Source organism: Taudactylus pleione, unplaced genomic scaffold, assembly GCF_031769625.1.
Source record: "Taudactylus pleione unplaced genomic scaffold, aTauple2 ptg000085l, whole genome shotgun sequence".
NCBI classification, from domain to species: domain Eukaryota; kingdom Metazoa; phylum Chordata; class Amphibia; order Anura; family Myobatrachidae; genus Taudactylus; species Taudactylus pleione.
Window position 1 is genome coordinate 4,795,049 of NW_028284487.1, and position 27,594 is coordinate 4,822,642.

The following is a 27,594-nucleotide window of genomic DNA, read 5'->3' on the forward strand; positions in this document are numbered from 1 at the left end:
TTTACTGTTTCATATTGTAATGGTTATTTATGTGTAGATCTGAGTTAAAATTAGTTTTGTTAATAACAACTAAACTTTTAATTAACAAATCAGCAGCACTAGGAAGAAATGTGCATATCAGATACTTTCAAATATCACAAAACTGTAGTGCTATCTGTGGAATTACAGTGAATGTATTGCAATTATTTCCATTGGCCACTTTTTAAGATACATAACAAAGTTTTTTTGTTCATTCCAGAACATATTATCATCTTCATCATAATCAACAATTGCCACCAAGCTCAGGAAATCTTTCCCATCTTAAAGTTAATCTTAAATATATCTCTATAACACTGACATGAGCTGTTTCTTTTTAAAACATAAACAGTAATTGAAAAATTTAAATCAATATTTTTTGGAAACCATCATACTCACCATTGTATCCTAATCCTGATTTAATCCTAGTTTGCAGCCTTGATGTTATGAACTAATTATTTCACATATACATTTGCAGAGTCCTATGATGTGCCTTTCACAATATCCATACTGCCACTAAAGAATGCAAAATTTGATCTTGAGAGATCTGCAGAGATGAAATGAATGATGAGAGAAAATGCATGCTAATAAACAAATTTATGATTGTGCAGAGGCAGGTGTGCTAATTCTACATTAAATAAGCATGGGACCAATGAAATAAACAGAACGATAATAAATTATTTTGTACTCCAGGTAATGTCGGGTAGTTGTATAGAAGTAGTTGTGGCCGAGTGGTTAAGGCAATGGACTTGAAATCCATTGGGGTTTCCCCGCGCAGGTTCAAATCCTGCCAGCTATGTCTTGCTTTTTGAGCATGTAAAAAACAAAGATCATACTTCCTTGACTCCTTTATTTTCTAGGAAACTATACTAGCTATTATATTTCACATAGTTTGTCTATTAATATAGCAGCCACCTAATAGAAATTGCAACAGGTTTTAAATGACAATCATAAAATGCAAAGCAATTATTTTTCCACAGAAGCTCATCACAAAATCAACGTGCAGGTAGTTGTGGCCGAGCGGTTAAGGCGATGGACTCGCGCAGGTTCAAATCCTGCCAGCTACGTCTTGCTTTTCGAGCATGTCAAAAACAAAGATCATACTTCCTTGACTCCTTTATTTTCTAGGAAACTATACTAGCTATTATATTTCACATAGTTTGTCTATTAATATAGCAGCCACCTAAAAGAAATTGCAACAGGTTTTAAATGACAATCATGAAATGGAAAGCAATTATTTTTCCACAGAAGCTCATCACAAAATCAACGTGCAGGTAGTTGTGGCCGAGTGGTTAAGGCGATGGACTCGCGCAGGTTCAAATCCTGCCAGCTACGTTTTGCTTTTCAAACTTATTTAAAAACACAATATGCATTTAAGATGTAGAAAAGCAAAATATGTTATGTTAAACAATGTAACTGTCTCATCCTAAATCACCTTCACTTGCATCCTATTTCACAATGGACTGCTTTTTGAAGCACGTGATCTCAGACAGTGAGGCTCTTCCTGCATTTTAGGAACATGTCATCAAACCATCTCCAAATTTTTTTTACTGTTTCATGATGTAATGGTTATTTATGTGTAGATCTGAGTTAAAATTTGATTTGTTAATAACAACTAAACTTTTAATTAACAAATCAGCAGCACTAGGAAGAAATGTGCATATCAGATACTTTCAAATATCACAAAACTGTAGTGCTATCTGTGGAATTACAGTGAATGTATTGCAATTATTTCCATCAGCCACTTTGTAAGATACATAACAAAGTTTATTTATTCATTCCAGAACATATTATCATCTTCATCATAATCAACAATTGCCACCAAGCTCAGGAAATCTTTCCCATCTTAAAGTTAATCTTAAATATATCTCTATAACACTGACATGAGCTGTTTCTTTTTAAAACATAAACAGTAATTGAAAAATTTAAATCAATATTTTTTGGAAACCATCATACTCACCATTGTATCCTAATCCTGATTTAATCCTAGTTTGCAGCCTTGATGTTATGAACTAATTATTTCACATATACATTTGCAGAATCCTATGATGTGCCTTTCACAATATCCATACTGCCACTAAAGAATGCAAAATTTGATCTTGAGAGATCTGCAGAGATGAAATGAATGATGAGAGAAAATGCATGTTAATAAACAAATTTATGATTGTGCAGTGGCAGGTGTGCTAATTCTACATTAAATAAGCATGGGACCAATGAAATAAACAGAACGATAATAAATTATTTTGTACTCCAGGCAATATCTGGTATTGGTATAGAAGTAGTTGTGGCTGAGTGGTTAAGGCGATGGACTCGAAATCCATTGGGGATTCCCCGCGCAGGTTCAAATCCTGCCAGCTACGTTTTGCTTTTCAAACTTATTTAAAAACACAATATGCATTTAAGATGTAGAAAAGCAAAATATGTTATGTTGAACAATGTAACTGTCTCATCCTAAATCACCTTCACCTGCATCCTATTTCACAATGGACTGCTTTTTGAAGCACGTGATCTCAGACAGTGAGGCTCTTCCTGCATTTTAGGAACATGTCATTAAACCATCTCCAATTTTTTTTACTGTTTCATATTGTAATGGTTATTTATGTGTAGATCTGAGTAAAAATTTGTTTTGTTAATAACAACTAAACTTTTAATTAACAAATCAGCAGCACTAGGAAGAAATGTGCATATCAGATACTTTCAAATATCACAAAACTGTAGTGCTATCTGTGGAATTACAGTGAATGTATTGCAATTATTTCCATCGGCCACTTTTTAAGATACATAACAAAGTTTATTTGTTCATTCCAGAACATATTATCATCTTCATCATAATCAACAATTGCCACCAAGCTCAGGAAATCTTTCCCATCTTAAAGTTAATCTTAAATATATCTCTATAACACTGACATGAGCTGTTTCTTTTTAAAACATAAACAGTAATTGAAAAATTTAAATCAATATTTTTTGGAAACCATCATACTCACCATTGTATCCTAATCCTGATTTAATCCTAGTTTGCAGCCTTGATGTTATTAACTAATTATTTCACATATACATTTGCAGAATCCTATGATGTGCCTTTCACAATATCCATACTGCCACTAAAGAATGCAAAATTTGATCTTGAGAGATCTGCAGAGATGAAATGAATGATGAGAGAAAATGCATGCTAATAAACAAATTTATGATTGTGCAGTGGCAGGTGTGCTAATTCTACATTAAATAAGCATGGGACCAATGAAATAAACAGAACGATAATAAATTATTTTGTACTCCAGGTAATGTCAGGTAGTTGTATAGAAGTAGTTGTGGCCTAGTGGTTAAGGCGATGGACTTGAAATCCATTGGGGTTTCCCCGCGCAGGTTCAAATCCTGCCAGCATGTAAAAAACAAAGATCATACTTCCTTGACTCCTTTATTTTCTAGGAAACTATACTAGCTATTATATTTCACATAGTTTGTCTATTAATATAGCAGCCACCTAATAGAAATTGCAACAGGTTTTAAATGACAATCATAAAATGCAAAGCAATTATTTTTCCACAGAAGCTCATCACAAAATCAACATGCAGGTAGTTGTGGCCGAGTGGTTAAGGCGATGGACTCGCGCATGTTCAAATCCTGCCAGCTACGTCTTGCTTTTCGAGCATGTCAAAAACAAAGATCATACTTCCTTGACTCCTTTATTTTCTAGGAAACTATACTAGCTATTATATTTCACATAGTTTGTCTATTAATATAGCAGCCACCTAAAAGAAATTGCAACAGGTTTTAAATGACAATCATGAAATGGAAAGCAATTATTTTTCCACAGAAGCTCATCACAAAATCAACGTGCAGGTAGTTGTGGCCGAGTGGTTAAGGCGATGGACTCGCGCAGGTTCAAATCCTGCCAGCTACATTTTGCTTTTCAAACTTATTTAAAAACACAATATGCATTTAAGATGTAGAAAAGCAAAATATGTTATGTTAAACAATGTAACTGTCTCATCCTAAATCACCTTCACTTGCATCCTATTTCACAATGGACTGCTTTTTGAAGCACGTGATCTCAGACAGTGAGGCTCTTCCTGCATTTTAGGAACATGTCATCAAACCATCTCCAAATTTTTTTTACTGTTTCATGATGTAATGGTTATTTATGTGTAGATCTGAGTAAAAATTTGTTTTGTTAATAACAACTAAACTTTTAATTAACAAATCAGCAGCACTAGGAAGAAATGTGCATATCAGATACTTTCAAATATCACAAAACTGTAGTGCTATCTGTGGAATTACAGTGAATGTATTGCAATTATTTCCATCGGCCACTTTTTAAGATACATAACAAAGTTTTTTTGTTCATTCCAGAACATATTATCATCTTCATCATAATCAACAATTGCCACCAAGCTCAGGAAATCTATCCCATCTTAAAGTTAATCTTAAATATATCTCTATAACACTGACATGAGCTGTTTCTTTTTAAAACATAAACAGTAATTGAAAAATTTAAATCAATATTTTTTGGAAACCATCATACTCACCATTGTATCCTAATCCTGATTTAATCCTAGTTTGCAGCCTTGATGTTATGAACTAATTATTTCACATATACATTTGAAGAATCCTATGATGTGCCTTTCACAATATCCATACTGCCACTAAAGAATGCAAAATTTGATCTTGGGAGATCTGCAGAGATGAAATGAATGATAAGAGAAAATGCAAGTTAATAAACAAATTTATGATTGTGCAGAGGCAGGTGTGCTAATTCTACATTAAATAAGCATGGGACCAATGAAATAAACAGAACGATAATAAATTATTTTGTACTCCAGGTAATGTCGGGTAGTTGTATAGAAGTAGTTGTGGCCGAGTGGTTAAGGCGATGGACTTGAAATCCATTGGGGTTTCCCCGCGCAGGTTCAAATCCTGCCAGCTACGTCTTGCTTTTTGAGCATGTAAAAAACAAAGATCATACTTCCTTGACTCCTTTATTTTCTAGGAAACTATACTAGCTATTATATTTCACATAGTTTGTCTATTAATATAGCAGCCACCTAATAGAAATTGCAACAGGTTTTAAATGACAATCATAAAATGCAAAGCAATTATTTTTCCACAGAAGCTCATCACAAAATCAACGTGCAGGTAGTTGTGGCCGAGTGGTTAAGGCGATGGACTCGCGCAGGTTCAAATCCTGCCAGCTACGTTTTGCTTTTCAAACTTATTTAAAAACACAATATGCATTTAAGATGTAGAAAAGCAAAATATGTTATGTTAAACAATGTAACTGTCTCATCCTAAATCACCTTCACTTGCATCCTATTTCACAATGGACTGCTTTTTGAAGCACGTGATCTCAGACAGTGAGGCTCTTCCTGCATTTTAGGAACATGTCATCAAACCATCTCCAAATTTTTTTTACTGTTTCATGATGTAATGGTTATTTATGTGTAGATCTGAGTTAAAATTTGTTTTGTTAATAACAACTAAACTTTTAATTAACAAATCAGCAGCACTAGGAAGAAATGTGCATATCAGATACTTTCAAATATCACAAAACTGTAGTGCTATCTGTGGAATTACAGTGAATGTATTGCAATTATTTCCATCGGCCACTTTTTAAGATACATAACAAAGTTTATTTGTTCATTCCAGAACATATTATCATCTTCTTCATAATCAACAATTGCCACCAAGCTCAGGAAATCTATCCCATCTTAAAATTAATCTTAAATATATCTCTATAACACTGACATGAGCTGTTTCTTTTTAAAACATAAACAGTAATTGAAAAATTTAAATCAATATTTTTTGGAAACCATCATACTCACCATTGTATCCTAATCCTGATTTAATCCTAGTTTGCAGCCTTGATGTTATGAACTAATTATTTCACATATACATTTGCAGAATCCTATGATGTGCCTTTCACAATATCCATACTGCCACTAAAGAATGCAAAATTTGATCTTGAGAGATCTGCAGAGATGAAATGAATGATGAGAGAAAATGCATGCTAATAAACAAATTTATGATTGTGCAGTGGCAGGTGTGCTAATTCTACATTAAATAAGCATGGGACCAATGAAATAAACAGAACGATAATAAATTATTTTGTACTCCAGGTAATGTCGGGTAGTTGTATAGAAGTAGTTGTGGCCTAGTGGTTAAGGCGATGGACTTGAAATCCATTGGGGTTTCCCCGCGCAGGTTCAAATCCTGCCAGCTATGTCTTGCTTTTTCAGCATGTAAAAAACAAAGATCATACTTCCTTGACTCCTTTATTTTCTAGGAAACTATACTAGCTATTATATTTCACATAGTTTGTCTATTAATATAGCAGCCACCTAATAGAAATTGCAACAGGTTTTAAATGACAATCATAAAATGCAAAGCAATTATTTTTCCACAGAAGCTCATCACAAAATCAACATGCAGGTAGTTGTGGCCGAGTGGTTAAGGCGATGGACTCGCGCATGTTCAAATCCTGCCAGCTACGTCTTGCTTTTCGAGCATGTCAAAAACAAAGATCATACTTCCTTGACTCCTTTATTTTCTAGGAAACTATACTAGCTATTATATTTCACATAGTTTGTCTATTAATATAGCAGCCACCTAAAAGAAATTGCAACAGGTTTTAAATGACAATCATGAAATGGAAAGCAATTATTTTTCCACAGAAGCTCATCACAAAATCAACGTGCAGGTAGTTGTGGCCGAGTGGTTAAGGCGATGGACTCGCGCAGGTTCAAATCCTGCCAGCTACATTTTGCTTTTCAAACTTATTTAAAAACACAATATGCATTTAAGATGTAGAAAAGCAAAATATGTTATGTTAAACAATGTAACTGTCTCATCCTAAATCACCTTCACTTGCATCCTATTTCACAATGGACTGCTTTTTGAAGCACGTGATCTCAGACAGTGAGGCTCTTCCTGCATTTTAGGAACATGTCATCAAACCATCTCCAAATTTTTTTTACTGTTTCATGATGTAATGGTTATTTATGTGTAGATCTGAGTAAAAATTTGTTTTGTTAATAACAACTAAACTTTTAATTAACAAATCAGCAGCACTAGGAAGAAATGTGCATATCAGATACTTTCAAATATCACAAAACTGTAGTGCTATCTGTGGAATTACAGTGAATGTATTGCAATTATTTCCATCGGCCACTTTTTAAGATACATAACAAAGTTTTTTTGTTCATTCCAGAACATATTATCATCTTCATCATAATCAACAATTGCCACCAAGCTCAGGAAATCTATCCCATCTTAAAGTTAATCTTAAATATATCTCTATAACACTGACATGAGCTGTTTCTTTTTAAAACATAAACAGTAATTGAAAAATTTAAATCAATATTTTTTGGAAACCATCATACTCACCATTGTATCCTAATCCTGATTTAATCCTAGTTTGCAGCCTTGATGTTATGAACTAATTATTTCACATATACATTTGAAGAATCCTATGATGTGCCTTTCACAATATCCATACTGCCACTAAAGAATGCAAAATTTGATCTTGGGAGATCTGCAGAGATGAAATGAATGATAAGAGAAAATGCAAGTTAATAAACAAATTTATGATTGTGCAGAGGCAGGTGTGCTAATTCTACATTAAATAAGCATGGGACCAATGAAATAAACAGAACGATAATAAATTATTTTGTACTCCAGGTAATGTCGGGTAGTTGTATAGAAGTAGTTGTGGCCGAGTGGTTAAGGCGATGGACTTGAAATCCATTGGGGTTTCCCCGCGCAGGTTCAAATCCTGCCAGCTACGTCTTGCTTTTTGAGCATGTAAAAAACAAAGATCATACTTCCTTGACTCCTTTATTTTCTAGGAAACTATACTAGCTATTATATTTCACATAGTTTGTCTATTAATATAGCAGCCACCTAATAGAAATTGCAACAGGTTTTAAATGACAATCATGAAATGGAAAGCAATTATTTTTCCACAGAAGCTCATCACAAAATCAACGTGCAGGTAGTTGTGGCCGAGTGGTTAAGGCGATGGACTCGCGCAGGTTCAAATCCTGCCAGCTACGTTTTGCTTTTCAAACTTATTTAAAAACACAATATGCATTTAAGATGTAGAAAAGCAAAATATGTTATGTTAAACAATGTAACTGTCTCATCCTATATCACCTTCACTTGCATCCTATTTCACAATGGACTGCTTTTTGAAGCACGTGATCTCAGACAGTGAGGCTCTTCCTGCATTTTAGGAACATGTCATCAAACCATCTCCAAATTTTTTTTACTGTTTCATGATGTAATGGTTATTTATGTGTAGATCTGAGTTAAAATTAGTTTTGTTAATAACAACTAAACTTTTAATTAACAAATCAGCAGCACTAGGAAGAAATGTGCATATCAGATACTTTCAAATATCACAAAACTGTAGTGCTATCTGTGGAATTACAGTGAATGTATTGCAATTATTTCCATCGGCCACTTTTAAAGATACATAACAAAGTTTATTTGTTCATTCCAGAACATATTATCATCTTCATCATAATCAACAATTGCCACCAAGCTCAGGAAATCTTTCCCATCTTAAAGTTAATCTTAAATATATCTCTATAACACTGACATGAGCTGTTTCTTTTTAAAACATAAACAGTAATTGAAAAATTTAAATCAATATTTTTTGGAAACCATCATACTCACCATTGTATCCTAATCCTGATTTAATCCTAGTTTGCAGCCTTGATGTTATGAACTAATTATTTCACATATACATTTGCAGAATCCTATGATGTGCCTTTCACAATATCCATACTGCCACTAAAGAATGCAAAATTTGATCTTGAGAGATCTGCAGAGATGAAATGAATGATAAGAGAAAATGCAAGTTAATAAACAAATTTATGATTGTGCAGAGGCAGGTGTGCCAATTCTACATTAAATAAGCATGGGACCAATGAAATAAACAGAACGATAATAAATTATTTTGTACTCCAGGTACTGTCGGGTAGCTGTATAGAAGTAGTTGTGGCTGAGTGGTTAAGGCGATGGACTTGAAATTCATTGGCGTTTCCCCGCGCAGGTTCAAATCCTGCCAGCTACGTCTTGCTTTTTGTGCATGTAAAAAACAAAGATCATACTTCCTTGACTCCTTTATTTTCTAGGAAACTATACTAGCTATTATATTTCACATAGTTTGTCTATTAATATAGCAGCCACCTAATAGAAATTGCAACAGGTTTTAAATGAAAATCATGAAATGGAAAGCAATTATTTTTCCTCAGAAGCTCATCACAAAATCAACGTGCAGGTAGTTGTGGCCGAGTGGTTAAGGCGATGGACTCGCGCAGGTTCAAATCCTGCCAGCTATGTTTTGCTTTTCAAACTTATTTAAAAACACAATATGCATTTAAGATGTAGAAAAGCAAAATATGTTATGTTAAACAATGTAACTGTCTCATCCTAAATCACCTTCACTTGCATCCTATTTCACAATGGACTGCTTTTTGAAGCACGTGATCTCAGACAGTGAGGCTCTTCCTGCATTTTAGGAACATGTCATCAAACCATCTCCAAATTTTTTTTACTGTTTCATGATATAATGGTTATTTATGTGTAGATCTGAGTTAAAATTTGTTTTGTTAATAACAACTAAACTTTTAATTAACAAATCAGCAGCACTAGGAAGAAATGTGCATATCAGATACTTTCAAATATCACAAAACTGTAGTGCTATCTGTGGAATTACAGTGAATGTATTGCAATTATTTCCATCGGCCACTTTTTAAGATACATAACAAAGTTTATTTGTTCATTCCAGAACATATTATCATCTTCTTCATAATCAACAATTGCCACCAAGCTCAGGAAATCTATCCCATCTTAAAGTTAATCTTAAATATATCTCTATAACACTGACATGAGCTGTTTCTTTTTAAAACATAAACAGTAATTGAAAAATTAAAATCAATATTTTTTGGAAACCATCATACTCACCATTGTATCCTAATCCTGATTTAATCCTAGTTTGCAGCCTTGATGTTATGAACTAATTATTTCACATATACATTTGCAGAATCCTATAATGTGCCTTTCACAATATCCATACTGCCACTAAAGAATGCAAAATTTGATCTTGAGAGATCTGCAGAGATGAAATGAATGATAAGAGAAAATGCAAGTTAATAAACAAATTTATGATTGTGCAGAGGCAGGTGTGCTAATTCTACATTAAATAAGCATGGGACCAATGAAATAAACAGAACGATAATAAATTATTTTGTACTCCAGGTAATGTCGGGTAGTTGTATAGAAGTAGTTGTGGCCGAGTGGTTAAGGCGATGGACTTGAAATCCATTGGGGTTTCCCCGCACAGGTTCAAATCCTGCCAGCTACGTCTTGCTTTTTGAGCATGTAAAAAACAAAGATCATACTTCCTTGACTCCTTTATTTTCTAGGAAACTATACTAGCTATTATATTTCACATAGTTTATCTATTAATATAGCAGCCACCTAATAGAAATTGCAACAGATTTTAAATGACAATCATAAAATGCAAAGCAATTATTTTTCCACAGAAGCTCATCACAAAATCAACGTGCAGGTAGTTGTGGCCGAGTGGTTAAGGCGATGGACTCGCGCAGGTTCAAATCCTGCCAGCTACGTCTTACTTTTCGAGCATGTCAAAAACAAAGATCATACTTCCTTGACTCCTTTATTTTCTAGGAAACTATACTAGCTATTATATTTCACATAGTTTGTCTATTAATATAGCAGCCACCTAATAGAAATTGCAACAGGTTTTAAATGACAATCATGAAATGGAAAGCAATTATTTTTCCACAGAAGCTCATCACAAAATCAACGTGCAGGTAGTTGTGGCCGAGTGGTTAAGGCGATGGACTCGCGCAGGTTCAAATCCTGCCAGCTACGTTTTGCTTTTCAAACTTATTTAAAAACACAATATGCATTTAAGATGTAGAAAAGCAAAATATGTTATGTTAAACAATGTAACTGTCTCATCCTAAATCACCTTCACTTGCATCCTATTTCACAATGGACTGCTTTTTGAAGCACGTGATCTCAGACAGTGAGGCTCTTCCTGCATTTTAGGAACATGTCATCAAACCATCTCCAAATTTTTTTTACTGTTTCATGATGTAATGGTTATTTATGTGTAGATCTGAGTTAAAATTTGATTTGTTAATAACAACTAAACTTTTAATTAACAAATCAGCAGCACTAGGAAGAAATGTGCATATCAGATACTTTCAAATATCACAAAACTGTAGTGCTATCTGTGGAATTACAGTGAATGTATTGCAATTATTTCCATCAGCCACTTTGTAAGATACATAACAAAGTTTATTTGTTCATTCCAGAACATATTATCATCTTCATCATAATCAACAATTGCCACCAAGCTCAGGAAATCTTTCCCATCTTAAAGTTAATCTTAAATATATCTCTATAACACTGACATGAGCTGTTTCTTTTTAAAACATAAACAGTAATTGAAAAATTTAAATCAATATTTTTTGGAAACCATCATACTCACCATTGTATCCTAATCCTGATTTAATCCTAGTTTGCAGCCTTGATGTTATGAACTAATTATTTCACATATACATTAGCAGAATCCTATGATGTGCCTTTCACATATATCCATACTGCCACTAAAGAATGCAAAATTTGATCTTGAGAGATCTGCAGAGATGAAATGAATGATAAGAGAAAATGCAAGTTAATAAACAAATTTATGATTGTGCAGACGCAGGTGTGCTAATTCTACATTAAATAAGCATGGGACCAATGAAATAAACAGAACGATAATAAATTATTTTGTACTCCAGGTAATGTCGGGGAGTTGTATAGACGTAGTTGTGGCCGAGTGGTTCAGGCGATGGACTTGAAATCCATTGGGGTTTCCCCGCACAGGTTCAAATCCTGCCAGCTACGTCTTGCTTTTTCAGCATGTAAAAAACAAAGATCATACTTCCTTGACTCCTTTATTTTCTAGGAAACTATACTAGCTATTATATTTCACATAGTTTGTCTATTAATATAGCAGCCACCTAATAGAAATTGCAACAGGTTTTAAATGACAATCATAAAATGCAAAGCAATTATTTTTCCACAGAAGCTCATCACAAAATCAACGTACAGGTAGTTGTGGCCGAGTGGTTAAGGCGATGGACTCGCGCAGGTTCAAATCCTGCCGGCTACGTCTTACTTTTCGAGCATGTCAAAAACAAAGATCATACTTCCTTTACTCCTTTATTTTCTAGGAAACTATACTCGCTATTATATTTCACATAGTTTGTCTATTAATATAGCAGCCATCTAATAGAAATTGCAACAGGTTTTAAATGACAATCATGAAATGGAAAGCAATTATTTTTCCACAGAAGCTCATCACAAAATCAACGTGCAGGTAGTTGTGGCCGAGTGGTTAAGGCGATGGACTCGCGCAGGTTCAAATCCTGCCAGCTACGTTTTGCTTTTCAAACTTATTTAAAAACACAATATGCATTTAAGATGTAGAAAAGCAAAATATGTTATGTTAAACAATGTAACTGTCTCATCCTAAATCACCTTCACTTGCATCCTATTTCACAATGGACTGCTTTTTGAAGCACGTGATCTCAGACAGTGAGGCTCTTCCTGCATTTTAGGAACATGTCATCAAACCATCTCCAAATTTTTTTTACTGTTTCATGATGTAATGGTTATTTATGTGTAGATCTGAGTTAAAATTTGATTTGTTAATAACAACTAAACTTTTAATTAACAAATCAGCAGCACTAGGAAGAAATGTGCATATCAGATACTTTCAAATATCACAAAACTGTAGTGCTATCTGTGGAATTACAGTGAATGTATTGCAATTATTTCCATCAGCCACTTTGTAAGATACATAACAAAGTTTATTTGTTCATTCCAGAACATATTATCATCTTCATCATAATCAACAATTGCCACCAAGCTCAGGAAATCTTTCCCATCTTAAAGTTAATCTTAAATATATCTCTATAACACTGACATGAGCTGTTTCTTTTTAAAACATAAACAGTAATTGAAAAATTTAAATCAATATTTTTTGGAAACCATCATACTCACCATTGTATCCTAATCCTCATTTAATCCTAGTTTGCAGCCTTGATGTTATGAACTAATTATTTCACATATACATTTGCAGAATCCTATGATGTGCCTTTCACAATATCCATACTGCCACTAAAGAATGCAAAATTTGATCTTGAGAGATCTGCAGAGATGAAATGAATGATGAGAGAAAATGCATGTTAATAAACAAATTTATGATTGTGCAGTGGCAGGTGTGCTAATTCTACATTAAATAAGCATGGGACCAATGAAATAAACAGAACGATAATAAATTATTTTGTACTCCAGGTAATATCTGGTAGTGGTATAGAAGTAGTTGTGGCCGAGTGGTTAAGGCGATGGACTCGAAATCCATTGGGGATTCCCCGCGCAGGTTCAAATCCTGCCAGCTACATTTTGCTTTTCAAACTTATTTAAAAACACAATATGCATTTAAGATGTAGAAAAGCAAAATATGTTATGTTGAACAATGTAACTGTCTCATCCTAAATCACCTTCACCTGCATCCTATTTCACAATGGACTGCTTTTTGAAGCACGTGATCTCAGACAGTGAGGCTCTTCCTGCATTTTAGGAACATGTCATTAAACCATCTCCCATTTTTTTTACTGTTTCATATTGTAATGGTTATTTATGTGTAGATCTGAGTTAAAATTAGTTTTGTTAATAACAACTAAACTTTTAATTAACAAATCAGCAGCACTAGGAAGAAATGTGCATATCAGATACTTTCAAATATCACAAAACTGTAGTGCTATCTGTGGAATTACAGTGAATGTATTGCAATTATTTCCATTGGCCACTTTTTAAGATACATAACAAAGTTTTTTTGTTCATTCCAGAACATATTATCATCTTCATCATAATCAACAATTGCCACCAAGCTCAGGAAATCTTTCCCATCTTAAAGTTAATCTTAAATATATCTCTATAACACTGACATGAGCTGTTTCTTTTTAAAACATAAACAGTAATTGAAAAATTTAAATCAATATTTTTTGGAAACCATCATACTCACCATTGTATCCTAATCCTGATTTAATCCTAGTTTGCAGCCTTGATGTTATGAACTAATTATTTCACATATACATTTGCAGAGTCCTATGATGTGCCTTTCACAATATCCATACTGCCACTAAAGAATGCAAAATTTGATCTTGAGAGATCTGCAGAGATGAAATGAATGATGAGAGAAAATGCATGCTAATAAACAAATTTATGATTGTGCAGAGGCAGGTGTGCTAATTCTACATTAAATAAGCATGGGACCAATGAAATAAACAGAACGATAATAAATTATTTTGTACTCCAGGTAATGTCGGGTAGTTGTATAGAAGTAGTTGTGGCCGAGTGGTTAAGGCAATGGACTTGAAATCCATTGGGGTTTCCCCGCGCAGGTTCAAATCCTGCCAGCTATGTCTTGCTTTTTGAGCATGTAAAAAACAAAGATCATACTTCCTTGACTCCTTTATTTTCTAGGAAACTATACTAGCTATTATATTTCACATAGTTTGTCTATTAATATAGCAGCCACCTAATAGAAATTGCAACAGGTTTTAAATGACAATCATAAAATGCAAAGCAATTATTTTTCCACAGAAGCTCATCACAAAATCAACGTGCAGGTAGTTGTGGCCGAGCGGTTAAGGCGATGGACTCGCGCAGGTTCAAATCCTGCCAGCTACGTCTTGCTTTTCGAGCATGTCAAAAACAAAGATCATACTTCCTTGACTCCTTTATTTTCTAGGAAACTATACTAGCTATTATATTTCACATAGTTTGTCTATTAATATAGCAGCCACCTAAAAGAAATTGCAACAGGTTTTAAATGACAATCATGAAATGGAAAGCAATTATTTTTCCACAGAAGCTCATCACAAAATCAACGTGCAGGTAGTTGTGGCCGAGTGGTTAAGGCGATGGACTCGCGCAGGTTCAAATCCTGCCAGCTACGTTTTGCTTTTCAAACTTATTTAAAAACACAATATGCATTTAAGATGTAGAAAAGCAAAATATGTTATGTTAAACAATGTAACTGTCTCATCCTAAATCACCTTCACTTGCATCCTATTTCACAATGGACTGCTTTTTGAAGCACGTGATCTCAGACAGTGAGGCTCTTCCTGCATTTTAGGAACATGTCATCAAACCATCTCCAAATTTTTTTTACTGTTTCATGATGTAATGGTTATTTATGTGTAGATCTGAGTTAAAATTTGATTTGTTAATAACAACTAAACTTTTAATTAACAAATCAGCAGCACTAGGAAGAAATGTGCATATCAGATACTTTCAAATATCACAAAACTGTAGTGCTATCTGTGGAATTACAGTGAATGTATTGCAATTATTTCCATCAGCCACTTTGTAAGATACATAACAAAGTTTATTTGTTCATTCCAGAACATATTATCATCTTCATCATAATCAACAATTGCCACCAAGCTCAGGAAATCTTTCCCATCTTAAAGTTAATCTTAAATATATCTCTATAACACTGACATGAGCTGTTTCTTTTTAAAACATAAACAGTAATTGAAAAATTTAAATCAATATTTTTTGGAAACCATCATACTCACCATTGTATCCTAATCCTGATTTAATCCTAGTTTGCAGCCTTGATGTTATGAACTAATTATTTCACATATACATTTGCAGAATCCTATGATGTGCCTTTCACAATATCCATACTGCCACTAAAGAATGCAAAATTTGATCTTGAGAGATCTGCAGAGATGAAATGAATGATGAGAGAAAATGCATGTTAATAAACAAATTTATGATTGTGCAGTGGCAGGTGTGCTAATTCTACATTAAATAAGCATGGGACCAATGAAATAAACAGAACGATAATAAATTATTTTGTACTCCAGGTAATATCTGGTATTGGTATAGAAGTAGTTGTGGCTGAGTGGTTAAGGCGATGGACTCGAAATCCATTGGGGATTCCCCGCGCAGGTTCAAATCCTGCCAGCTACGTTTTGCTTTTCAAACTTATTTAAAAACACAATATGCATTTAAGATGTAGAAAAGCAAAATATGTTATGTTGAACAATGTAACTGTCTCATCCTAAATCACCTTCACCTGCATCCTATTTCACAATGGACTGCTTTTTGAAGCACGTGATCTCAGACAGTGAGGCTCTTCCTGCATTTTAGGAACATGTCATTAAACCATCTCCAATTTTTTTTACTGTTTCATATTGTAATGGTTATTTATGTGTAGATCTGAGTAAAAATTTGTTTTGTTAATAACAACTAAACTTTTAATTAACAAATCAGCAGCACTAGGAAGAAATGTGCATATCAGATACTTTCAAATATCACAAAACTGTAGTGCTATCTGTGGAATTACAGTGAATGTATTGCAATTATTTCCATCGGCCACTTTTTAAGATACATAACAAAGTTTATTTGTTCATTCCAGAACATATTATCATCTTCATCATAATCAACAATTGCCACCAAGCTCAGGAAATCTTTCCCATCTTAAAGTTAATCTTAAATATATCTCTATAACACTGACATGAGCTGTTTCTTTTTAAAACATAAACAGTAATTGAAAAATTTAAATCAATATTTTTTGGAAACCATCATACTCACCATTGTATCCTAATCCTGATTTAATCCTAGTTTGCAGCCTTGATGTTATTAACTAATTATTTCACATATACATTTGCAGAATCCTATGATGTGCCTTTCACAATATCCATACTGCCACTAAAGAATGCAAAATTTGATCTTGAGAGATCTGCAGAGATGAAATGAATGATGAGAGAAAATGCATGCTAATAAACAAATTTATGATTGTGCAGTGGCAGGTGTGCTAATTCTACATTAAATAAGCATGGGACCAATGAAATAAACAGAACGATAATAAATTATTTTGTACTCCAGGTAATGTCGGGTAGTTGTATAGAAGTAGTTGTGGCCTAGTGGTTAAGGCGATGGACTTGAAATCCATTGGGGTTTCCCCGCGCAGGTTCAAATCCTGCCAGCTATGTCTTGCTTTTTCAGCATGTAAAAAACAAAGATCATACTTCCTTGACTCCTTTATTTTCTAGGAAACTATACTAGCTATTATATTTCACATAGTTTGTCTATTAATATAGCAGCCACCTAATAGAAATTGCAACAGGTTTTAAATGACAATCATAAAATGCAAAGCAATTATTTTTCCACAGAAGCTCATCACAAAATCAACATGCAGGTAGTTGTGGCCGAGTGGTTAAGGCGATGGACTCGCGCATGTTCAAATCCTGCCAGCTACGTCTTGCTTTTCGAGCATGTCAAAAACAAAGATCATACTTCCTTGACTCCTTTATTTTCTAGGAAACTATACTAGCTATTATATTTCACATAGTTTGTCTATTAATATAGCAGCCACCTAAAAGAAATTGCAACAGGTTTTAAATGACAATCATGAAATGGAAAGCAATTATTTTTCCACAGAAGCTCATCACAAAATCAACGTGCAGGTAGTTGTGGCCGAGTGGTTAAGGCGATGGACTCGCGCAGGTTCAAATCCTGCCAGCTACATTTTGCTTTTCAAACTTATTTAAAAACACAATATGCATTTAAGATGTAGAAAAGCAAAATATGTTATGTTAAACAATGTAACTGTCTCATCCTAAATCACCTTCACTTGCATCCTATTTCACAATGGACTGCTTTTTGAAGCACGTGATCTCAGACAGTGAGGCTCTTCCTGCATTTTAGGAACATGTCATCAAACCATCTCCAAATTTTTTTTACTGTTTCATGATGTAATGGTTATTTATGTGTAGATCTGAGTAAAAATTTGTTTTGTTAATAACAACTAAACTTTTAATTAACAAATCAGCAGCACTAGGAAGAAATGTGCATATCAGATACTTTCAAATATCACAAAACTGTAGTGCTATCTGTGGAATTACAGTGAATGTATTGCAATTATTTCCATCGGCCACTTTTTAAGATACATAACAAAGTTTTTTTGTTCATTCCAGAACATATTATCATCTTCATCATAATCAACAATTGCCACCAAGCTCAGGAAATCTATCCCATCTTAAAGTTAATCTTAAATATATCTCTATAACACTGACATGAGCTGTTTCTTTTTAAAACATAAACAGTAATTGAAAAATTTAAATCAATATTTTTTGGAAACCATCATACTCACCATTGTATCCTAATCCTGATTTAATCCTAGTTTGCAGCCTTGATGTTATGAACTAATTATTTCACATATACATTTGAAGAATCCTATGATGTGCCTTTCACAATATCCATACTGCCACTAAAGAATGCAAAATTTGATCTTGGGAGATCTGCAGAGATGAAATGAATGATAAGAGAAAATGCAAGTTAATAAACAAATTTATGATTGTGCAGAGGCAGGTGTGCTAATTCTACATTAAATAAGCATGGGACCAATGAAATAAACAGAACGATAATAAATTATTTTGTACTCCAGGTAATGTCGGGTAGTTGTATAGAAGTAGTTGTGGCCGAGTGGTTAAGGCGATGGACTTGAAATCCATTGGGGTTTCCCCGCGCAGGTTCAAATCCTGCCAGCTACGTCTTGCTTTTTGAGCATGTAAAAAACAAAGATCATACTTCCTTGACTCCTTTATTTTCTAGGAAACTATACTAGCTATTATATTTCACATAGTTTGTCTATTAATATAGCAGCCACCTAATAGAAATTGCAACAGGTTTTAAATGACAATCATAAAATGCAAAGCAATTATTTTTCCACAGAAGCTCATCACAAAATCAACGTGCAGGTAGTTGTGGCCGAGTGGTTAAGGCGATGGACTCGCGCAGGTTCAAATCCTGCCAGCTACGTTTTGCTTTTCAAACTTATTTAAAAACACAATATGCATTTAAGATGTAGAAAAGCAAAATATGTTATGTTAAACAATGTAACTGTCTCATCCTAAATCACCTTCACTTGCATCCTATTTCACAATGGACTGCTTTTTGAAGCACGTGATCTCAGACAGTGAGGCTCTTCCTGCATTTTAGGAACATGTCATCAAACCATCTCCAAATTTTTTTTACTGTTTCATGATGTAATGGTTATTTATGTGTAGATCTGAGTTAAAATTTGTGTTGTTAATAACAACTAAACTTTTAATTAACAAATCAGCAGCACTAGGAAGAAATGTGCATATCAGATACTTTCAAATATCACAAAACTGTAGTGCTATCTGTGGAATTACAGTGAATGTATTGCAATTATTTCCATCGGCCACTTTTTAAGATACATAACAAAGTTTATTTGTTCATTCCAGAACATATTATCATCTTCTTCATAATCAACAATTGCCACCAAGCTCAGGAAATCTATCCCATCTTAAAATTAATCTTAAATATATCTCTATAACACTGACATGAGCTGTTTCTTTTTAAAACATAAACAGTAATTGAAAAATTTAAATCAATATTTTTTGGAAACCATCATACTCACCATTGTATCCTAATCCTGATTTAATCCTAGTTTGCAGCCTTGATGTTATGAACTAATTATTTCACATATACATTTGCAGAATCCTATGATGTGCCTTTCACAATATCCATACTGCCACTAAAGAATGCAAAATTTGATCTTGAGAGATCTGCAGAGATGAAATGAATGATAAGAGAAAATGCAAGTTAATAAACAAATTTATGATTGTGCAGAGGCAGGTGTGCCAATTCTACATTAAATAAGCATGGGACCAATGAAATAAACAGAACGATAATAAATTATTTTGTACTCCAGGTACTGTCGGGTAGCTGTATAGAAGAAGTTGTGGCTGAGTGGTTAAGGCGATGGACTTGAAATTCATTGGCGTTTCCCCGCGCAGGTTCAAATCCTGCCAGCTACGTCTTGCTTTTTGAGCATGTAAAAAACAAAGATCATACTTCCTTGACTCCTTTATTTTCTAGGAAACTATACTAGCTATTATATTTCACATAGTTTGTCTATTAATATAGCAGCCACCTAATAGAAATTGCAACAGGTTTTAAATGACAATCATGAAATGGAAAGCAATTATTTTTCCACAGAAGCTCATCACAAAATCAACGTGCAGGTAGTTGTGGCCGAGTGGTTAAGGCGATGGACTCGCGCAGGTTCAAATCCTGCCAGCTACGTTTTGCTTTTCAAACTTATTTAAAAACACAATATGCATTTAAGATGTAGAAAAGCAAAATATGTTATGTTAAACAATGTAACTGTCTCATCCTATATCACCTTCACTTGCATCCTATTTCACAATGGACTGCTTTTTGAAGCACGTGATCTCAGACAGTGAGGCTCTTCCTGCATTTTAGGAACATGTCATCAAACCATCTCCAAATTTTTTTTACTGTTTCATGATGTAATGGTTATTTATGTGTAGATCTGAGTTAAAATTAGTTTTGTTAATAACAACTAAACTTTTAATTAACAAATCAGCAGCACTAGGAAGAAATGTGCATATCAGATACTTTCAAATATCACAAAACTGTAGTGCTATCTGTGGAATTACAGTGAATGTATTGCAATTATTTCCATCGGCCACTTTTAAAGATACATAACAAAGTTTATTTGTTCATTCCAGAACATATTATCATCTTCATCATAATCAACAATTGCCACCAAGCTCAGGAAATCTTTCCCATCTTAAAGTTAATCTTAAATATATCTCTATAACACTGACATGAGCTGTTTCTTTTTAAAACATAAACAGTAATTGAAAAATTTAAATCAATATTTTTTGGAAACCATCATACTCACCATTGTATCCTAATCCTGATTTAATCCTAGTTTGCAGCCTTGATGTTATGAACTAATTATTTCACATATACATTTGCAGAATCCTATGATGTGCCTTTCACAATATCCATACTGCCACTAAAGAATGCAAAATTTGATCTTGAGAGATCTGCAGAGATGAAATGAATGATAAGAGAAAATGCAAGTTAATAAACAAATTTATGATTGTGCAGAGGCAGGTGTGCCAATTCTACATTAAATAAGCATGGGACCAATGAAATAAACAGAACGATAATAAATTATTTTGTACTCCAGGTACTGTCGGGTAGCTGTATAGAAGTAGTTGTGGCTGAGTGGTTAAGGCGATGGACTTGAAATTCATTGGCGTTTCCCCGCGCAGGTTCAAATCCTGCCAGCTACGTCTTGCTTTTTGTGCATGTAAAAAACAAAGATCATACTTCCTTGACTCCTTTATTTTCTAGGAAACTATACTAGCTATTATATTTCACATAGTTTGTCTATTAATATAGCAGCCACCTAATAGAAATTGCAACAGGTTTTAAATGAAAATCATGAAATGGAAAGCAATTATTTTTCCACAGAAGCTCATCACAAAATCAACGTGCAGGTAGTTGTGGCCGAGTGGTTAAGGCGATGGACTCGCGCAGGTTCAAATCCTGCCAGCTATGTTTTGCTTTTCAAACTTATTTAAAAACACAATATGCATTTAAGATGTAGAAAAGCAAAATATGTTATGTTAAACAATGTAACTGTCTCATCCTAAATCACCTTCACTTGCATCCTATTTCACAATGGACTGCTTTTTGAAGCACGTGATCTCAGACAGTGAGGCTCTTCCTGCATTTTAGGAACATGTCATCAAACCATCTCCAAATTTTTTTTACTGTTTCATGATATAATGGTTATTTATGTGTAGATCTGAGTTAAAATTTGTTTTGTTAATAACAACTAAACTTTTAATTAACAAATCAGCAGCACTAGGAAGAAATGTGCATATCAGATACTTTCAAATATCACAAAACTGTAGTGCTATCTGTGGAATTACAGTGAATGTATTGCAATTATTTCCATTGGCCACTTTTTAAGATACATAACAAAGTTTTTTTGTTCATTCCAGAACATATTATCATCTTCATCATAATCAACAATTGCCACCAAGCTCAGGAAATCTTTCCCATCTTAAAGTTAATCTTAAATATATCTCTATAACACTGACATGAGCTGTTTCTTTTTAAAACATAAACAGTAATTGAAAAATTTAAATCAATATTTTTTGGAAACCATCATACTCACCATTGTATCCTAATCCTGATTTAATCCTAGTTTGCAGCCTTGATGTTATGAACTAATTATTTCACATATACATTTGCAGAGTCCTATGATGTGCCTTTCACAATATCCATACTGCCACTAAAGAATGCAAAATTTGATCTTGAGAGATCTGCAGAGATGAAATGAATGATGAGAGAAAATGCATGCTAATAAACAAATTTATGATTGTGCAGAGGCAGGTGTGCTAATTCTACATTAAATAAGCATGGGACCAATGAAATAAACAGAACGATAATAAATTATTTTGTACTCCAGGTAATGTCGGGTAGTTGTATAGAAGTAGTTGTGGCCGAGTGGTTAAGGCAATGGACTTGAAATCCATTGGGGTTTCCTCACGCAGGTTCAAATCCTGCCAGCTATGTCTTGCTTTTTGAGCATGTAAAAAACAAAGATCATACTTCCTTGACTCCTTTATTTTCTAGGAAACTATACTAGCTATTATATTTCACATAGTTTGTCTATTAATATAGCAGCCACCTAATAGAAATTGCAACAGGTTTTAAATGACAATCATAAAATGCAAAGCAATTATTTTTCCACAGAAGCTCATCACAAAATCAACGTGCAGGTAGTTGTGGCCGAGCGGTTAAGGCGATGGACTCGCGCAGGTTCAAATCCTGCCAGCTACGTCTTGCTTTTCGAGCATGTCAAAAACAAAGATCATACTTCCTTGACTCCTTTATTTTCTAGGAAACTATACTAGCTATTATATTTCACATAGTTTGTCTATTAATATAGCAGCCACCTAATAGAAATTGCAACAGGTTTTAAATGACAATCATGAAATGGAAAGCAATTATTTTTCCACAGAAGCTCATCACAAAATCAACGTGCAGGTAGTTGTGGCCGAGTGGTTAAGGCGATGGACTCGCGCAGGTTCAAATCCTGCCAGCTACGTTTTGCTTTTCAAACTTATTTAAAAACACAATATGCATTTAAGATGTAGAAAAGCAAAATATGTTATGTTAAACAATGTAACTGTCTCATCCTATATCACCTTCACTTGCATCCTATTTCACAATGGACTGCTTTTTGAAGCACGTGATCTCAGACAGTGAGGCTCTTCCTGCATTTTAGGAACATGTCATCAAACCATCTCCAAATTTTTTTTACTGTTTCATGATGTAATGGTTATTTATGTGTAGATCTGAGTTAAAATTAGTTTTGTTAATAACAACTAAACTTTTAATTAACAAATCAGCAGCACTAGGAAGAAATGTGCATATCAGATACTTTCAAATATCACAAAACTGTAGTGCTATCTGTGGAATTACAGTGAATGTATTGCAATTATTTCCATCGGCCACTTTTAAAGATACATAACAAAGTTTATTTGTTCATTCCAGAACATATTATCATCTTCATCATAATCAACAATTGCCACCAAGCTCAGGAAATCTTTCCCATCTTAAAGTTAATCTTAAATATATCTCTATAACACTGACATGAGCTGTTTCTTTTTAAAACATAAACAGTAATTGAAAAATTTAAATCAATATTTTTTGGAAACCATCATACTCACCATTGTATCCTAATCCTGATTTAATCCTAGTTTGCAGCCTTGATGTTATGAACTAATTATTTCACATATACATTTGCAGAATCCTATGATGTGCCTTTCACAATATCCATACTGCCACTAAAGAATGCAAAATTTGATCTTGAGAGATCTGCAGAGATGAAATGAATGATAAGAGAAAATGCAAGTTAATAAACAAATTTATGATTGTGCAGAGGCAGGTGTGCCAATTCTACATTAAATAAGCATGGGACCAATGAAATAAACAGAACGATAATAAATTATTTTGTACTCCAGGTACTGTCGGGTAGCTGTATAGAAGTAGTTGTGGCTGAGTGGTTAAGGCGATGGACTTGAAATTCATTGGCGTTTCCCCGCGCAGGTTCAAATCCTGCCAGCTACGTCTTGCTTTTTGTGCATGTAAAAAACAAAGATCATACTTCCTTGACTCCTTTATTTTCTAGGAAACTATACTAGCTATTATATTTCACATAGTTTGTCTATTAATATAGCAGCCACCTAATAGAAATTGCAACAGGTTTTAAATGAAAATCATGAAATGGAAAGCAATTATTTTTCCACAGAAGCTCATCACAAAATCAACGTGCAGGTAGTTGTGGCCGAGTGGTTAAGGCGATGGACTCGCGCAGGTTCAAATCCTGCCAGCTATGTTTTGCTTTTCAAACTTATTTAAAAACACAATATGCATTTAAGATGTAGAAAAGCAAAATATGTTATGTTAAACAATGTAACTGTCTCATCCTAAATCACCTTCACTTGCATCCTATTTCACAATGGACTGCTTTTTGAAGCACGTGATCTCAGACAGTGAGGCTCTTCCTGCATTTTAGGAACATGTCATCAAACCATCTCCAAATTTTTTTTACTGTTTCATGATATAATGGTTATTTATGTGTAGATCTGAGTTAAAATTTGTTTTGTTAATAACAACTAAACTTTTAATTAACAAATCAGCAGCACTAGGAAGAAATGTGCATATCAGATACTTTCAAATATCACAAAACTGTAGTGCTATCTGTGGAATTACAGTGAATGTATTGCAATTATTTCCATTGGCCACTTTTTAAGATACATAACAAAGTTTTTTTGTTCATTCCAGAACATATTATCATCTTCATCATAATCAACAATTGCCACCAAGCTCAGGAAATCTTTCCCATCTTAAAGTTAATCTTAAATATATCTCTATAACACTGACATGAGCTGTTTCTTTTTAAAACATAAACAGTAATTGAAAAATTTAAATCAATATTTTTTGGAAACCATCATACTCACCATTGTATCCTAATCCTGATTTAATCCTAGTTTGCAGCCTTGATGTTATGAACTAATTATTTCACATATACATTTGCAGAGTCCTATGATGTGCCTTTCACAATATCCATACTGCCACTAAAGAATGCAAAATTTGATCTTGAGAGATCTGCAGAGATGAAATGAATGATGAGAGAAAATGCATGCTAATAAACAAATTTATGATTGTGCAGAGGCAGGTGTGCTAATTCTACATTAAATAAGCATGGGACCAATGAAATAAACAGAACGATAATAAATTATTTTGTACTCCAGGTAATGTCGGGTAGTTGTATAGAAGTAGTTGTGGCCGAGTGGTTAAGGCAATGGACTTGAAATCCATTGGGGTTTCCTCACGCAGGTTCAAATCCTGCCAGCTATGTCTTGCTTTTTGAGCATGTAAAAAACAAAGATCATACTTCCTTGACTCCTTTATTTTCTAGGAAACTATACTAGCTATTATATTTCACATAGTTTGTCTATTAATATAGCAGCCACCTAATAGAAATTGCAACAGGTTTTAAATGACAATCATAAAATGCAAAGCAATTATTTTTCCACAGAAGCTCATCACAAAATCAACGTGCAGGTAGTTGTGGCCGAGCGGTTAAGGCGATGGACTCGCGCAGGTTCAAATCCTGCCAGCTACGTCTTGCTTTTCGAGCATGTCAAAAACAAAGATCATACTTCCTTGACTCCTTTATTTTCTAGGAAACTATACTAGCTATTATATTTCACATAGTTTGTCTATTAATATAGCAGCCACCTAAAAGAAATTGCAACAGGTTTTAAATGACAATCGTGAAATGGAAAGCAATTATTTTTCCACAGAAGCTCATCACAAAATCAACGTGCAGGTAGTTGTGGCCGAGTGGTTAAGGCGATGGACTCGCGCAGGTTCAAATCCTGCCAGCTACGTTTTGCTTTTCAAACTTATTTAAAAACACAATATGCATTTAAGATGTAGAAAAGCAAAATATGTTATGTTAAACAATGTAACTGTCTCATCCTAAATCACCTTCACTTGCATCCTATTTCACAATGGACTGCTTTTTGAAGCACGTGATCTCAGACAGTGAGGCTCTTCCTGCATTTTAGGAACATGTCATCAAACCATCTCCAAATTTTTTTTACTGTTTCATGATGTAATGGTTATTTATGTGTAGATCTGAGTTAAAATTTGATTTGTTAATAACAACTAAACTTTTAATTAACAAATCAGCAGCACTAGGAAGAAATGTGCATATCAGATACTTTCAAATATCACAAAACTGTAGTGCTATCTGTGGAATTACAGTGAATGTATTGCAATTATTTCCATCAGCCACTTTGTAAGATACATAACAAAGTTTATTTGTTCATTCCAGAACATATTATCATCTTCATCATAATCAACAATTGCCACCAAGCTCAGGAAATCTTTCCCATCTTAAAGTTAATCTTAAATATATCTCTATAACACTGACATGAGCTGTTTCTTTTTAAAACATAAACAGTAATTGAAAAATTTAAATCAATATTTTTTGGAAACCATCATACTCACCATTGTATCCTAATCCTCATTTAATCCTAGTTTGCAGCCTTGATGTTATGAACGAATTATTTCACATATACATTTGCAGAATCCTATGATGTGCCTTTCACAATATCCATACTGCCACTAAAGAATGCAAAATTTGATCTTGAGAGATCTGCAGAGATGAAATGAATGATGAGAGAAAATGCATGTTAATAAACAAATTTATGATTGTGCAGTGGCAGGTGTGCTAATTCTACATTAAATAAGCATGGGACCAATGAAATAAACAGAACGATAATAAATTATTTTGTACTCCAGGTAATATCTGGTATTGGTATAGAAGTAGTTGTGGCTGAGTGGTTAAGGCGATGGACTCGAAATCCATTGGGGATTCCCCGCGCAGGTTCAAATCCTGCCAGCTACGTTTTGCTTTTCAAACTTATTTAAAAACACAATATGCATTTAAGATGTAGAAAAGCAAAATATGTTATGTTGAACAATGTAACTGTCTCATCCTAAATCACCTTCACCTGCATCCTATTTCACAATGGACTGCTTTTTGAAGCACGTGATCTCAGACAGTGAGGCTCTTCCTGCATTTTAGGAACATGTCATTAAACCATCTCCAATTTTTTTTACTGTTTCATATTGTAATGGTTATTTATGTGTAGATCTGAGTAAAAATTTGTTTTGTTAATAACAACTAAACTTTTAATTAACAAATCAGCAGCACTAGGAAGAAATGTGCATATCAGATACTTTCAAATATCACAAAACTGTAGTGCTATCTGTGGAATTACAGTGAATGTATTGCAATTATTTCCATCGGCCACTTTTTAAGATACATAACAAAGTTTATTTGTTCATTCCAGAACATATTATCATCTTCATCATAATCAACAATTGCCACCAAGCTCAGGAAATCTTTCCCATCTTAAAGTTAATCTTAAATATATCTCTATAACACTGACATGAGCTGTTTCTTTTTAAAACATAAACAGTAATTGAAAAATTTAAATCAATATTTTTTGGAAACCATCATACTCACCA

General features: G+C 33.8%; 20 non-coding genes across 20 annotated transcripts; all 20 read left to right on the forward strand.

The window, feature by feature from the left end:
• The first annotated feature begins 732 nt into the window (after nucleotides 1–732).
• On the forward strand, nucleotides 733–814 carry TRNAS-UGA (transfer RNA serine (anticodon UGA)). The gene has a single exon. It is a non-coding gene; the product is annotated as a tRNA-Ser (tRNA).
• A 1,479-nt stretch (nucleotides 815–2,293) lies between these two features.
• Nucleotides 2,294–2,375, forward strand: TRNAS-CGA (transfer RNA serine (anticodon CGA)). Its single transcript has one exon. It is a non-coding gene; the product is annotated as a tRNA-Ser (tRNA).
• Nucleotides 2,376–3,317: 942 nt separating this feature from the next.
• On the forward strand, nucleotides 3,318–3,400 carry TRNAS-UGA (transfer RNA serine (anticodon UGA)). Its single transcript has one exon. It is a non-coding gene; the product is annotated as a tRNA-Ser (tRNA).
• A 1,459-nt stretch (nucleotides 3,401–4,859) lies between these two features.
• Nucleotides 4,860–4,941, forward strand: TRNAS-UGA (transfer RNA serine (anticodon UGA)). Its single transcript has one exon. It is a non-coding gene; the product is annotated as a tRNA-Ser (tRNA).
• A 1,211-nt stretch (nucleotides 4,942–6,152) lies between these two features.
• On the forward strand, nucleotides 6,153–6,234 carry TRNAS-UGA (transfer RNA serine (anticodon UGA)). The gene has a single exon. It is a non-coding gene; the product is annotated as a tRNA-Ser (tRNA).
• A 1,479-nt stretch (nucleotides 6,235–7,713) lies between these two features.
• TRNAS-UGA (transfer RNA serine (anticodon UGA)) lies at nucleotides 7,714–7,795 on the forward strand. Its single transcript has one exon. It is a non-coding gene; the product is annotated as a tRNA-Ser (tRNA).
• A 1,211-nt stretch (nucleotides 7,796–9,006) lies between these two features.
• Nucleotides 9,007–9,088, forward strand: TRNAS-UGA (transfer RNA serine (anticodon UGA)). Its single transcript has one exon. It is a non-coding gene; the product is annotated as a tRNA-Ser (tRNA).
• Nucleotides 9,089–10,299: 1,211 nt separating this feature from the next.
• Nucleotides 10,300–10,381, forward strand: TRNAS-UGA (transfer RNA serine (anticodon UGA)). Its single transcript has one exon. It is a non-coding gene; the product is annotated as a tRNA-Ser (tRNA).
• A 1,480-nt stretch (nucleotides 10,382–11,861) lies between these two features.
• On the forward strand, nucleotides 11,862–11,943 carry TRNAS-UGA (transfer RNA serine (anticodon UGA)). The gene has a single exon. It is a non-coding gene; the product is annotated as a tRNA-Ser (tRNA).
• A 1,479-nt stretch (nucleotides 11,944–13,422) lies between these two features.
• Nucleotides 13,423–13,504, forward strand: TRNAS-CGA (transfer RNA serine (anticodon CGA)). The gene has a single exon. It is a non-coding gene; the product is annotated as a tRNA-Ser (tRNA).
• Nucleotides 13,505–14,446: 942 nt separating this feature from the next.
• TRNAS-UGA (transfer RNA serine (anticodon UGA)) lies at nucleotides 14,447–14,528 on the forward strand. The gene has a single exon. It is a non-coding gene; the product is annotated as a tRNA-Ser (tRNA).
• A 1,479-nt stretch (nucleotides 14,529–16,007) lies between these two features.
• TRNAS-CGA (transfer RNA serine (anticodon CGA)) lies at nucleotides 16,008–16,089 on the forward strand. The gene has a single exon. It is a non-coding gene; the product is annotated as a tRNA-Ser (tRNA).
• A 942-nt stretch (nucleotides 16,090–17,031) lies between these two features.
• TRNAS-UGA (transfer RNA serine (anticodon UGA)) lies at nucleotides 17,032–17,113 on the forward strand. The gene has a single exon. It is a non-coding gene; the product is annotated as a tRNA-Ser (tRNA).
• A 1,479-nt stretch (nucleotides 17,114–18,592) lies between these two features.
• Nucleotides 18,593–18,674, forward strand: TRNAS-UGA (transfer RNA serine (anticodon UGA)). The gene has a single exon. It is a non-coding gene; the product is annotated as a tRNA-Ser (tRNA).
• A 1,214-nt stretch (nucleotides 18,675–19,888) lies between these two features.
• Nucleotides 19,889–19,967, forward strand: TRNAS-UGA (transfer RNA serine (anticodon UGA)). The gene has a single exon. It is a non-coding gene; the product is annotated as a tRNA-Ser (tRNA).
• A 1,211-nt stretch (nucleotides 19,968–21,178) lies between these two features.
• On the forward strand, nucleotides 21,179–21,260 carry TRNAS-UGA (transfer RNA serine (anticodon UGA)). The gene has a single exon. It is a non-coding gene; the product is annotated as a tRNA-Ser (tRNA).
• Nucleotides 21,261–22,471: 1,211 nt separating this feature from the next.
• TRNAS-UGA (transfer RNA serine (anticodon UGA)) lies at nucleotides 22,472–22,553 on the forward strand. The gene has a single exon. It is a non-coding gene; the product is annotated as a tRNA-Ser (tRNA).
• A 1,479-nt stretch (nucleotides 22,554–24,032) lies between these two features.
• Nucleotides 24,033–24,114, forward strand: TRNAS-UGA (transfer RNA serine (anticodon UGA)). The gene has a single exon. It is a non-coding gene; the product is annotated as a tRNA-Ser (tRNA).
• Nucleotides 24,115–25,325: 1,211 nt separating this feature from the next.
• Nucleotides 25,326–25,407, forward strand: TRNAS-UGA (transfer RNA serine (anticodon UGA)). Its single transcript has one exon. It is a non-coding gene; the product is annotated as a tRNA-Ser (tRNA).
• Nucleotides 25,408–26,886: 1,479 nt separating this feature from the next.
• On the forward strand, nucleotides 26,887–26,968 carry TRNAS-CGA (transfer RNA serine (anticodon CGA)). The gene has a single exon. It is a non-coding gene; the product is annotated as a tRNA-Ser (tRNA).
• The last annotated feature ends 626 nt before the right edge of the window (nucleotides 26,969–27,594 follow it).